The sequence below is a fragment of the Balaenoptera acutorostrata genome, chromosome 5 (genome assembly GCF_949987535.1).
Source record: "Balaenoptera acutorostrata chromosome 5, mBalAcu1.1, whole genome shotgun sequence".
Taxonomy (NCBI): domain Eukaryota; kingdom Metazoa; phylum Chordata; class Mammalia; order Artiodactyla; family Balaenopteridae; genus Balaenoptera; species Balaenoptera acutorostrata.
Window position 1 is genome coordinate 82,703,043 of NC_080068.1, and position 12,958 is coordinate 82,716,000.

The following is a 12,958-nucleotide window of genomic DNA, read 5'->3' on the forward strand; positions in this document are numbered from 1 at the left end:
AGGCTCTAGAAACTGTGAGCAGGCTCTAGAAAGTGTGAGGAGGCTCTAGAAACTGTGGGAAGCCTCTAGAATCTGTGGGCAGGCTCTAGAATCTGTGAGCAGTCTCTAGAAACTGTGGGCAGGCTCCAGAAACTGTGAGTACACTCTAGAAATTGTGGAAAGGCTCTAGAAACTGTGGGGAGCCTCTAAAAACTGTGGGAAGGATCTAGAAACTGTCAGCAGTCTCTAGAAACTGTGGGCAGGTTGTACAAACTGCGGGCATGCTCTTGAAACTGTGGGAACCCTCTAGAAATTGTCAGCAGGCTCTAGAAACTGTGGGCAGTCCCTAGAAACTGCAGGCCGGCTCTAGAAACTATGGGAAGGCTCTAGAAACTGTGAGCAGGGCCTAGAAACTGTGAGCACCAGAAACTGTGGGTAGGCTCTAGAAACTGTGAGAAGGCTCCAGAAACTGTGGGCAGGCTCTAGAATATGTGGGCAGGTTCTAGAACCTGTGGGCAGGCTCTAGAATCTATGGGCAGGCTCTAGAATCTGTGAGCAGGCTCTAGAATCTGTGGGCAGGCTCTAGAATCTGTGGGCAGGATCTAGAATCTATGGGCAGGCTCTAGAATCTGTGAGCAGTCTCTAGAAACTGTGGGCAGGTTCTAGAAACTGTGGGCAGGATCTAGAAACTGTGGGCAGGCTCTAGAAACTGTGAGCAGGCTCTATAAACTATGGGCCGGGTCTAGAAAATGTGAACAGGCTCTAGAAACTGTGGGGAGGCTGTAGAAACTGTGGGGAATCTCTAGAAACTGTGGGAAGGATCTAGAAACTATTTGCAGGCTCTTGAAACTGTGAGAAGGCTCCAGAAACTGTGGGCAGGCTCTAGAATCTGTGGGCAGGCTCTAGAATCTGTGAGCAGGCTCTAGAATCTGTGGGCAGGCTCTAGAATCTGTGAGCAGTCTCTAGAAACTCTGGGCAGGATCTAGAAACTGTGGGCAGGATCTAGAAACTGTGTGCAGGCTCCAGAAACTGTTAGCAGGATCTAGAAACTGTGAGCAGGCTGTAGAAACTGTGGGCAGGCTCTAGAAACCGTTAGCAGGTTCTAGAATCTGTAAGCACGATCTAGAAACTGTGAGCAGGCTCTAGAAACTGTGGGCAGACTCTAGAATCTTTGAGTAGGCTCTAGACACTGTGGGCAGTCTATAAAATATGTGAGCAGTCTCTAGAAACTGTGAGCAGGCTTTAGAAACTGTGGGCAGGTTCTGGAAACTGTGAGCAGGCTCTAGAATATGTGGGAAGCCTCTACAAACATTGGGAAGCCTCTAGAAACTGTAGGCAGGATCTAGAAACTGTGGGCAGAAAATAGGAACTGTGGGCAGGCTCTAGAAACTGCGAGCAGGCTCTAGAAACTGTGGGCAGGCTCTAGAAACTGTGGGAATCATCTAGAAACTGTGATTAGGGTCTAGAAACTATGGGCATGCTCTAGAAACTGTGGGAAGCCTCTAGAAACTGTGGGCAGGATCTAGAAAATGTGGGCAGGCTCTAGAAACTGTGAGCAGGGCCTAGAAACTGTGAGCAGGCACCAGAAACTGTGGGTAGGCTCTAGAAACTGTGAGCAGGCTCTAGAAAATATAGAGAGGCTCTAGAAACTGTGGGAACCCTCTAGAATCTGTGGGCAGGCTCTAGAAACTGTGAGTAGGCTCCAGAAAATGAGGGCAGGCTCTAGAATCTGTGGGCAGGCTCTAGAATCTGTGGGAAGGCTCTAGAATCTGTGGGCAGGCTCTAGAAACTGTGGGCAGGCTCTAGAAACTGTGGGCAGGCTCTAGAAACTATGGGCAGGGTCTAGAATCTATGGTGAGGCTCTAGAAACTGTGACCAGTATCTAGGAACTCTATGGCCAGGCTCTAGAACCTGTGAGTAGGCTCTAGAAACTGTGGGCAGGCTCTAGAATCTGTGAGCAGTCTCTAGAAACTGTGGGCAGGATCTAGAAACTGTGGGCAGGCTCTAGAAACTGTGAGCAGGCTCTAGAAACTGTGGGCCAGGTCTAGGAAATGTGAGCAGGCTCTAGAAGCTGTGAGCAGGGCCTATAAACTGTGAGCAGGCTCCAGAAACTGTGGGTAGGCTCTAGAAACTGTGAGCAGGCTCTAGAAAGTGTGAGGAGGCTCTAGAAACTGTGGGAAGCCTCTAGAATCTGTGGGCAGGCTCTAGAATCTGTGAGCAGTCTCTAGAAACTGTGGGCAGGCTCCAGAAACTGTGAGTACACTCTAGAAATTGTGGAAAGGCTCTAGAAACTGTGGGGAGCCTCTAAAAACTGTGGGAAGGATCTAGAAACTGACAGCAGTCTCTAGAAACTGTGGGCAGTCTCTAGAAACTGCAGGCCGGCTCTAGAAACTGTGGGAAGGCTCTAGAAACTGTGAGCAGGGCCTAGAAACAGTGAGCACCAGAAACTGTGGGTAGGCTCTAGAAACTGTGAGAAGGCTCCAGAAACTGGGCAGGCTCTAGAATATGTGGGCAGGTTCTAGAATCTGTGAGCAGTCTCTAGAATCTGTGGGCAGGCTCTAGAATCTGTGGGCAGGCTCTAGAATCTATGGGCAGGCTCTAGAATCTGTGAGCAGTCTCTAGACACTCTGGGCAGGTTCTAGAAACTGTGGGCAGGATCTAGAAACTGTGGGCAGGCTCTAGAAACTGTGAGCAGGCTCTATAAACTATGGGCCGGGTCTAGAAAATGTGAACAGGCTCTAGAAACTGTGGGGAGGCTGTAGAAACTGTGGGGAATCTCTAGAAACTGTGGGAAGGATCTAGAAACTATTTGCAGGATCTAGAAACTGTGGGCAGGATCTAGAAACTGTGTGCAGGCTCTAGAAACTGTGGGTAGGCTCTAGAAACGGAGGGAAGCCTCTAGAAACTGTGGGCAGGATCTAGAAACTGTGGGCAGGCTCTAGAAACTGTGGGCAGTATCTAGAAAATGTGGGCAGGCTCTAGAAACTGTGAGCAGAGCCTAGAAACTGTGAGCAGGCACCAGAAACTGTGGGTAGGCTCTAGAAACTGTGAGCAGGCTCTAGAAAATATAGAGAGGCTCTAGAAACTGTGGGAACCCTCTAGAATCTGTGGGCAGGCTCTAGAATCTGTGAGCAGTCTCTAGAAACTGTGGGCAGGATCTAGAAACTGTGGGCAGGATCTAGAAACTGTGGGCAGGCTCTAGAAACTGTGAGCAGGCTCTAGAAACTGTGGGCAGTATCTAGAAAATGTGGGCAGGCTCTAGAAACTGTGAGTAGGGTCTAGAAACTGAGGGCAGTCTCTAGGAAATGTGAGCAGGCTCTAGGAACTGTGAGCAGGGCCTATAAACTGTGAGCAGGCTCCAGAAACTGTGGGTAGGCTCTAGAAACTGTGAGCAGGCTCTAGAAAGTGTGAGGAGGCTCTAGAAACTGTGGGAAGCCTCTAGAATCTGTGGGCAGGCTCTAGAATCTGTGAGCAGTCTCTAGAAACTGTGGGCAGGCTCCAGAAACTGTGAGTACACTCTAGAAATTGTGGAAAGGCTCTAGAAACTGTGGGGAGCCTCTAAAAACTGTGGGAAGGATCTAGAAACTGACAGCAGTCTCTAGAAACTGTGGGCAGTCTCTAGAAACTGCAGGCCGGCTCTAGAAACTGTGGGAAGGCTCTAGAAACTGTGAGCAGGGCCTAGAAACAGTGAGCACCAGAAACTGTGGGTAGGCTCTAGAAACTGTGAGAAGGCTCCAGAAACTGGGCAGGCTCTAGAATATGTGGGCAGGTTCTAGAATCTGTGAGCAGTCTCTAGAATCTGTGGGCAGGCTCTAGAATCTGTGGGCAGGCTCTAGAATCTGTGAGCAGTCTCTAGAAACTGTGGGCAGGTTCTAGAAACTGTGGGCAGGATCTAGAAACTGTGGGCAGGCTCTAGAAACTGTGAGCAGGCTCTATAAACTATGGGCCGGGTCTAGAAAATGTGAACAGGCTCTAGAAACTGTGGGGAGGCTGTAGAAACTGTGGGGAATCTCTAGAAACTGTGGGAAGGATCTAGAAACTATTTGCAGGATCTAGAAACTGTGGGCAGGATCTAGAAACTGTGTGCAGGCTCTAGAAACTGTGGGTAGGCTCTAGAAACGGAGGGAAGCCTCTACAAACTGTGGGCAGGATCTAGAAACTGTGGGCAGGCTCTAGAAACTGTGGGCAGTATCTAGAAAATGTGGGCAGGCTCTAGAAACTGTGAGCAGAGCCTAGAAACTGTGAGCAGGCACCAGAAACTGTGGGTAGGCTCTAGAAACTGTGAGCAGGCTCTAGAAAATATAGAGAGGCTCTAGAAACTGTGGGAACCCTCTAGAATCTGTGGGCAGGCTCTAGAATCTGTGAGCAGTCTCTAGAAACTGTGGGCAGGATCTAGAAACTGTGGGCAGGCTCTAGAAACTGTGGGAATCATCTAGAAACTGTGATTAGGGTCTATAAACTATGGGCATGCTCTAGAAACTGTGGGAAGCCTCTAGAAACTGTGGGCAGGATCTAGAAAATGTGGGCAGGCTCTAGAAACTGTGAGCAGGGCCTAGAAACTGTGAGCAGGCACCAGAAACTGGGTAGGCTCTAGAAACTGTGAGCAGGCTCTAGAAAATATAGAGAGGCTCTAGAAACTGTGGGAACCCTCTAGAATCTGTGGGCAGGCTCTAGAAACTGTGAGTAGGCTCCAGAAAATGTGGGGAGGCTCTAGAATCTGTGGGCAGGCTCTAGAATCTGTGGGAAGGCTCTAGAATCTGTGGGAAGGCTCTAGAATCTGTGGGCAGGCTCTAGAATCTGTGGGCAGGCTCTAGAAACTATGGGCAGGGTCTAGAATCTATGGGGAGGCTCTAGAAACTGTGAGTAGGCTCTAGAAACTGTGGGCAGGCTCTAGAATCTGTGAGCAGTCTCTAGAAACTGTGGGCAGGATCTAGAAACTGTGAGCAGGGCCTAGAAACTGTGAGCAGGCACCAGAAACTGTGGGTAGGCTCTAGAAACTGTGAGCAAGCTCTAGAAAATATAGAGAGGCTCTAGAAACTGTGGAAAGCCTCTAGCATCTGTGGGCAGGCTCTAGAAACTGTGAGTATGCTCCAGAAAATGTAGGCAGGCTCTAGAATCTGTGGGCACTCTCTAGAATCTGTGGGCAGGCTCTAGAATCTGTGGGCAGGCTCTAGAAACTGTGACCAGTATCTAGGAACTCTATGGCCAGGCTCTAGAAACTGTGAGTAGGCTCTAGAAACTGTGGGCAGGCTCTAGAAACTGTGACCAGTCTCTAGGAACTCTATGGCCAGGCTCTAGAACCTGTGAGTAGGCTCTAGAAACTGTGGGCAGGCTCTAGAATCTGTGAGCAGTCTCTAGAAACTGTGGGCAGGATCTAGAAACTGTGGGCAGGCTCTAGAAACTGTGAGCAGGCTCTAGAAACTGTGGGCCAGGTCTAGGAAATGTGAGCAGGCTCTAGATGCTGTGAGCAGGGCCTATAAACTGTGAGCAGGCTCCAGAAACTGTGGGTAGGCTCTAGAAACTGTGAGCAGGCTCTAGAAAGTGTGAGGAGGCTCTAGAAACTGTGGGAAGCCTCTAGAATCTGTGGGCAGGCTCTAGAATCTGTGAGCAGTCTCTAGAAACTGTGGGCATGCTCCAGAAACTGTGAGTACACTCTAGAAATTGTGGAAAGGCTCTAGAAACTGTGGGGAGCCTCTAAAAACTGTGGGAAGGATCTAGAAACTGACAGCAGTCTCTAGAAACTGTGGGCAGTCTCTAGAAACTGCAGGCCGGCTCTAGAAACTGTGGGAAGGCTCTAGAAACTGTGAGCAGGGCCTAGAAACAGTGAGCACCAGAAACTGTGGGTAGGCTCTAGAAACTGTGAGAAGGCTCCAGAAACTGGGCCGGCTCTAGAATATGTGGGCAGGTTCTAGAATCTGTGAGCAGTCTCTAGAATCTGTGGGCAGGCTCTAGAATCTGTGGGCAGGCTCTAGAATCTATGGGCAGGCTCTAGAATCTGTGAGCAGTCTCTAGAAACTGTGGGCAGGTTCTAGAAACTGTGGGCAGGATCTAGAAACTGTGGGCAGGCTCTAGAAACTGTGAGCAGTCTCTAGAAACTGTGGGCAGGATCTAGAAACTGTGAGCAGGGCCTAGAAACTGTGAGCAGGCACCAGAAACTGTGGGTAGGCTCTAGAAACTGTGAGCAAGCTCTAGAAAATATAGAGAGGCTCTAGAAACTGTGGAAAGCCTCTAGCATCTGTGGGCAGGCTCTAGAAACTGTGAGTATGCTCCAGAAAATGTAGGCAGGCTCTAGAATCTGTGGGCACTCTCTAGAATCTGTGGGCAGGCTCTAGAATCTGTGGGCAGGCTCTAGAAACTGTGACCAGTATCTAGGAACTCTATGGCCAGGCTCTAGAACCTGTGAGTAGGCTCTAGAAACTGTGGGCAGGCTCTAGAATCTGTGAGCAGTCTCTAGAAACTGTGGGCAGGATCTAGAAACTGTGGGCAGGCTCTAGAAACTGTGAGCAGGCTCTAGAAACTGTGGGCCAGGTCTAGGAAATGTGAGCAGGCTCTAGAAGCTGTGAGCAGGGCCTATAAACTGTGAGCAGGCTCCAGAAACTGTGGGTAGGCTCTAGAAACTGTGAACAGGCTCTAGAAAGTGTGAGGAGGCTCTAGAAACTGTGAGAAGGCTCCAGAAACTGGGCCGGCTCTAGAATATGTGGGCAGGTTCTAGAATCTGTGAGCAGTCTCTAGAAACTGTGGGCAGGCTCTAGAATCTGTGGGCAGGCTCTAGAATCTATAGGCAGGCTCTAGAATCTGTGAGCAGTCTCTAGAAACTGTGGGCAGGTTCTAGAAACTGTGGGCAGGATCTAGAAACTGTGGGCAGGCTCTAGAAACTGTGAGCAGGCTCTATAAACTATGGGCCGGGTCTAGAAAATGTGAACAGGCTCTAGAAACTGTGGGGAGGCTGTAGAAACTGTGGGGAATCTCTAGAAACTGTGGGAAGGATCTAGAAACTATTTGCAGGATCTAGAAACTGTGGGCAGGATCTAGAAACTGTGTGCAGGCTCTAGAAACTGTGGGTAGGCTCTAGAAACGGAGGGAAGCCTCTAGAAACTGTGGGCAGGATCTAGAAACTGTGGGCAGGCTCTAGAAACTGTGATCAGTGTCTAGAAACTGAGGGCAGGATCTAGAGACTGTGAGCAGGCTCTAGAAATGGTGGGCATGCTCTAGAAACTGTGCGCAGGCTCCAGAAACTTTGGGCCCGCTCCAGAAACTGTGGGCAGGCTCTAGAAAATGTGGGCCGGCTCCAGAAACTGTGGACAGTCTCTGGAAACATTTAGCAGGCTCCAGAATCTGTAAGCAGGCTCTAGAAACTGTGAGCAGGCTCTAGAAACTGTGGGCAGGCTCTAGAAACTGTTAGCAGGTTCTAGAATCTGTTAGCACGATCTAGGAACTGTGAGCAGGCTCTAGAAACTGTGGGCAGACTCTAGAATCTGTTAGCACGATCTAGGAACTGTGAGCAGGCTCTAGAAACTGTGGGCAGACTCTAGAATCTGTGGGCAGGCTCTAGAAACTGTGAGTATGCTCCAGAAAATGTGAGCAGGCTCTAGAAACTGTGGGCAGTCTATAAAATATGTGAGCAGTCTCTGGAAACTGTGAGCAGGCTTTAGAAACTGTGGGCAGGTTCTGGAAACTGTGAGCAGGCTCTAGAATATGTGGGAAGCCTCTACAAACATTGGGAAGCCTCTAGAAACTGTAGGCAGGATCTAGAAACTGTGGGCAGAAAATAGGAACTGTGGGCAGGCTCTAGAAACTGCGAGCAGGCTCTAGAAACTGTGGGCAGGCTCTAGAAACTGTGGGAATCATCTAGAAACTGTGATTAGGGTCTAGAAACTATGGGCATGCTCTAGAAACTGTGGGAAGCCTCTAGAAACTGTGGGCAGGATCTAGAAAATGTGGGCAGGCTCTAGAAACTGTGAGCAGGGCCTAGAAACTGTGAGCAGGCACCAGAAACTGTGGATAGGCTCTAGAAACTGTGAGCAGGCTCTAGAAAATATAGAGAGGCTCTAGAAACTGTGGGAACCCTCTAGAATCTGTGGGCAGGCTCTAGAAACTGTGAGTAGGCTCCAGAAAATGTGGGCAGGCTCTAGAAACTGTGAGCAGGGCCTAGAAACTGTGAGCAGGCACGAGAAACTGTGGGTAGGCTCTACAAACTGTGAGCAGGCTCTAGAAAATATAGAGAGGCTCTAGAAACTGTGGGAACCCTCTAGAATCTGTGGGCAGGCTCTAGAAACTGTGAGTAGGCTCCAGAAAATGTGGGCAGGCTCTAGAATCTGTGGGCAGGCTCTAGAATCTGTGGGAAGGCTCTAGAATCTGTGGGAAGGCTCTAGAATCTGTGGGCAGGCTCTAGAATCTGTGGGCAGGCTCTAGAAACTATGGGCAGGGTCTAGAATCTATGGGGAGGCTCTAGAAACTGTGAGTAGGCTCTAGAAACTGTGGGCAGGCTCTAGAATCTGTGAGCAGTCTCTAGAAACTGTGGGCAGGATCTAGAAACTGTGAGCAGGGCCTAGAAACTGTGAGCAGGCACCAGAAACTGTGGGTAGGCTCTAGAAACTGTGAGCAAGCTCTAGAAAATATAGAGAGGCTCTAGAAACTGTGGAAAGCCTCTAGAATCTGTGGGCAGGCTCTAGAAACTGTGAGTATGCTCCAGAAAATGTAGGCAGGCTCTAGAATCTGTGGGCACTCTCTAGAATCTGTGGGCAGGCTCTAGAATCTGTGGGCAGGCTCTAGAAACTGTGACCAGTATCTAGGAACTCTATGGCCAGGCTCTAGAAACTGTGAGTAGGCTCTAGAAACTGTGGGCAGGCTCTAGAATCTGTGAGCAGTCTCTAGAAACTGTGGGCAGGATCTAGAAACTGTGGGCAGGCTCTAGAAACTGTGAGCAGGCTCTAGAAACTGTGGGCCAGGTCTAGGAAATGTGAGCAGGCTCTAGAAGCTGTGAGCAGGGCCTATAAACTGTGAGCAGGCTCCAGAAACTGTGGGTAGGCTCTAGAAACTGTGAGCAGGCTCTAGAAAGTGTGAGGAGGCTCTAGAAACTGTGGGAAGCCTCTAGAATCTGTGGGCAGGCTCTAGAATCTGTGAGCAGTCTCTAGAAACTGTGGGCATGCTCCAGAAACTGTGAGTACACTCTAGAAATTGTGGAAAGGCTCTAGAAACTGTGGGGAGCCTCTAAAAACTGTGGGAAGGATCTAGAAACTGACAGCAGTCTCTAGAAACTGTGGGCAGTCTCTAGAAACTGCAGGCCGGCTCTAGAAACTGTGGGAAGGCTCTAGAAACTGTGAGCAGGGCCTAGAAACAGTGAGCACCAGAAACTGTGGGTAGGCTCTAGAAACTGTGAGAAGGCTCCAGAAACTGGGCAGGCTCTAGAATATGTGGGCAGGTTCTAGAATCTGTGAGCAGTCTCTAGAATCTGTGGGCAGTCTCTAGAATCTGTGGGCAGGCTCTAGAATCTATGGGCAGGCTCTAGAATCTGTGAGCAGTCTCTAGAAACTGTGGGCAGGTTCTAGAAACTGTGGGCAGGATCTAGAAACTGTGGGCTGGCTCTAGAAACTGTGAGCAGGCTCTATAAACTATGGGCCGGGTCTAGAAAATGTGAACAGGCTCTAGAAACGGTGGGGAGGCTGTAGAAACTGTGGGGAATCTCTAGAAACTGTGGGAAGGATCTAGAAACTATTTGCAGGATCTAGAAACTGTGGGCAGGATCTAGAAACTGTGTGCAGGCTCTAGAAACTGTGGGTAGGCTCTAGAAACGGAGGGAAGCCTCTAGAAACTGTGGGCAGGATCTAGAAACTGTGGGCAGGCTCTAGAAACTGTGGGCAGTATCTAGAAAATGTGGGCAGGCTCTAGAAACTGTGAGCAGAGCCTAGAAACTGTGAGCAGGCACCAGAAACTGTGGGTAGGCTCTAGAAACTGTGAGCAGGCTCTAGAAAATATAGAGAGGCTCTAGAAACTGTGGGAACCCTCTAGAATCTGTGGGCAGGCTCTAGAATCTGTGAGCAGTCTCTAGAAACTGTGGGCAGGATCTAGAAACTGTGGGCGGGATCTAGAAACTGTGGGCAGGCTCTAGAATCTGTGAGCAGGCTCTAGAAACTGTGGGCAGTATCTAGAAAATGTGGGCAGGCTCTAGAAACTGTGAGTAGGGTCTAGAAACTGAGGGCAGTCTCTAGGAAATGTGAGCAGGCTCTAGGAACTGTGAGCAGGGCCTATAAACTGTGAGCAGGCTCCAGAAACTGTGGGTAGGCTCTAGAAACTGTGAGCAGGCTCTAGAAAGTGTGAGGAGGCTCTAGAAACTGTGGGAAGCCTCTAGAATCTGTGGGCAGGCTCTAGAATCTGTGAGCAGTCTCTAGAAACTGTGGGCAGGCTCCAGAAACTGTGAGTACACTCTAGAAATTGTGGAAAGGCTCTAGAAACTGTGGGGAGCCTCTAAAAACTGTGGGAAGGATCTAGAAACTGTCAGCAGTCTCTAGAAACTGTGGGCAGGTTGTACAAACTGCGGGCATGCTCTTGAAACTGTGGGAACCCTCTAGAAATTGTCAGCAGGCTCTAGAAACTGTGGGCAGTCCCTAGAAACTGCAGGCCGGCTCTAGAAACTATGGGAAGGCTCTAGAAACTGTGAGCAGGGCCTAGAAACTGTGAGCACCAGAAACTGTGGGTAGGCTCTAGAAACTGTGAGAAGGCTCCAGAAACTGTGGGCAGGCTCTAGAATATGTGGGCAGGTTCTAGAACCTGTGGGCAGGCTCTAGAATCTATGGGCAGGCTCTAGAATCTGTGAGCAGGCTCTAGAATCTGTGGGCAGGCTCTAGAATCTGTGGGCAGGATCTAGAATCTATGGGCAGGCTCTAGAATCTGTGAGCAGTCTCTAGAAACTGTGGGCAGGTTCTAGAAACTGTGGGCAGGATCTAGAAACTGTGGGCAGGCTCTAGAAACTGTGAGCAGGCTCTAGAAAATATAGAGAGGCTCTAGAAACTGTGGGAACCCTCTAGAATCTGTGGGCAGGCTCTAGAAACTGTGAGTAGGCTCCAGAAAATGAGGGCAGGCTCTAGAATCTGTGGGCAGGCTCTAGAATCTGTGGGAAGGCTCTAGAATCTGTGGGCAGGCTCTAGAAACTGTGGGCAGGCTCTAGAAACTGTGGGCAGGCTCTAGAAACTATGGGCAGGGTCTAGAATCTATGGTGAGGCTCTAGAAACTGTGACCAGTATCTAGGAACTCTATGGCCAGGCTCTAGAACCTGTGAGTAGGCTCTAGAAACTGTGGGCAGGCTCTAGAATCTGTGAGCAGTCTCTAGAAACTGTGGGCAGGATCTAGAAACTGTGGGCAGGCTCTAGAAACTGTGAGCAGGCTCTAGAAACTGTGGGCCAGGTCTAGGAAATGTGAGCAGGCTCTAGAAGCTGTGAGCAGGGCCTATAAACTGTGAGCAGGCTCCAGAAACTGTGGGTAGGCTCTAGAAACTGTGAGCAGGCTCTAGAAAGTGTGAGGAGGCTCTAGAAACTGTGGGAAGCCTCTAGAATCTGTGGGCAGGCTCTAGAATCTGTGAGCAGTCTCTAGAAACTGTGGGCAGGCTCCAGAAACTGTGAGTACACTCTAGAAATTGTGGAAAGGCTCTAGAAACTGTGGGGAGCCTCTAAAAACTGTGGGAAGGATCTAGAAACTGACAGCAGTCTCTAGAAACTGTGGGCAGTCTCTAGAAACTGCAGGCCGGCTCTAGAAACTGTGGGAAGGCTCTAGAAACTGTGAGCAGGGCCTAGAAACAGTGAGCACCAGAAACTGTGGGTAGGCTCTAGAAACTGTGAGAAGGCTCCAGAAACTGGGCAGGCTCTAGAATATGTGGGCAGGTTCTAGAATCTGTGAGCAGTCTCTAGAATCTGTGGGCAGGCTCTAGAATCTGTGGGCAGGCTCTAGAATCTATGGGCAGGCTCTAGAATCTGTGAGCAGTCTCTAGACACTCTGGGCAGGTTCTAGAAACTGTGGGCAGGATCTAGAAACTGTGGGCAGGCTCTAGAAACTGTGAGCAGGCTCTATAAACTATGGGCCGGGTCTAGAAAATGTGAACAGGCTCTAGAAACTGTGGGGAGGCTGTAGAAACTGTGGGGAATCTCTAGAAACTGTGGGAAGGATCTAGAAACTATTTGCAGGATCTAGAAACTGTGGGCAGGATCTAGAAACTGTGTGCAGGCTCTAGAAACTGTGGGTAGGCTCTAGAAACGGAGGGAAGCCTCTAGAAACTGTGGGCAGGATCTAGAAACTGTGGGCAGGCTCTAGAAACTGTGGGCAGTATCTAGAAAATGTGGGCAGGCTCTAGAAACTGTGAGCAGAGCCTAGAAACTGTGAGCAGGCACCAGAAACTGTGGGTAGGCTCTAGAAACTGTGAGCAGGCTCTAGAAAATATAGAGAGGCTCTAGAAACTGTGGGAACCCTCTAGAATCTGTGGGCAGGCTCTAGAATCTGTGAGCAGTCTCTAGAAACTGTGGGCAGGATCTAGAAACTGTGGGCAGGATCTAGAAACTGTGGGCAGGCTCTAGAAACTGTGAGCAGGCTCTAGAAACTGTGGGCAGTATCTAGAAAATGTGGGCAGGCTCTAGAAACTGTGAGTAGGGTCTAGAAACTGAGGGCAGTCTCTAGGAAATGTGAGCAGGCTCTAGGAACTGTGAGCAGGGCCTATAAACTGTGAGCAGGCTCCAGAAACTGTGGGTAGGCTCTAGAAACTGTGAGCAGGCTCTAGAAAGTGTGAGGAGGCTCTAGAAACTGTGGGAAGCCTCTAGAATCTGTGGGCAGGCTCTAGAATCTGTGAGCAGTCTCTAGAAACTGTGGGCAGGCTCCAGAAACTGTGAGTACACTCTAGAAATTGTGGAAAGGCTCTAGAAACTGTGGGGAGCCTCTAAAAACTGTGGGAAGGATCTAGAAACTGACAGCAGTCTCTAGAAACTGTGGGCAGTCTCTA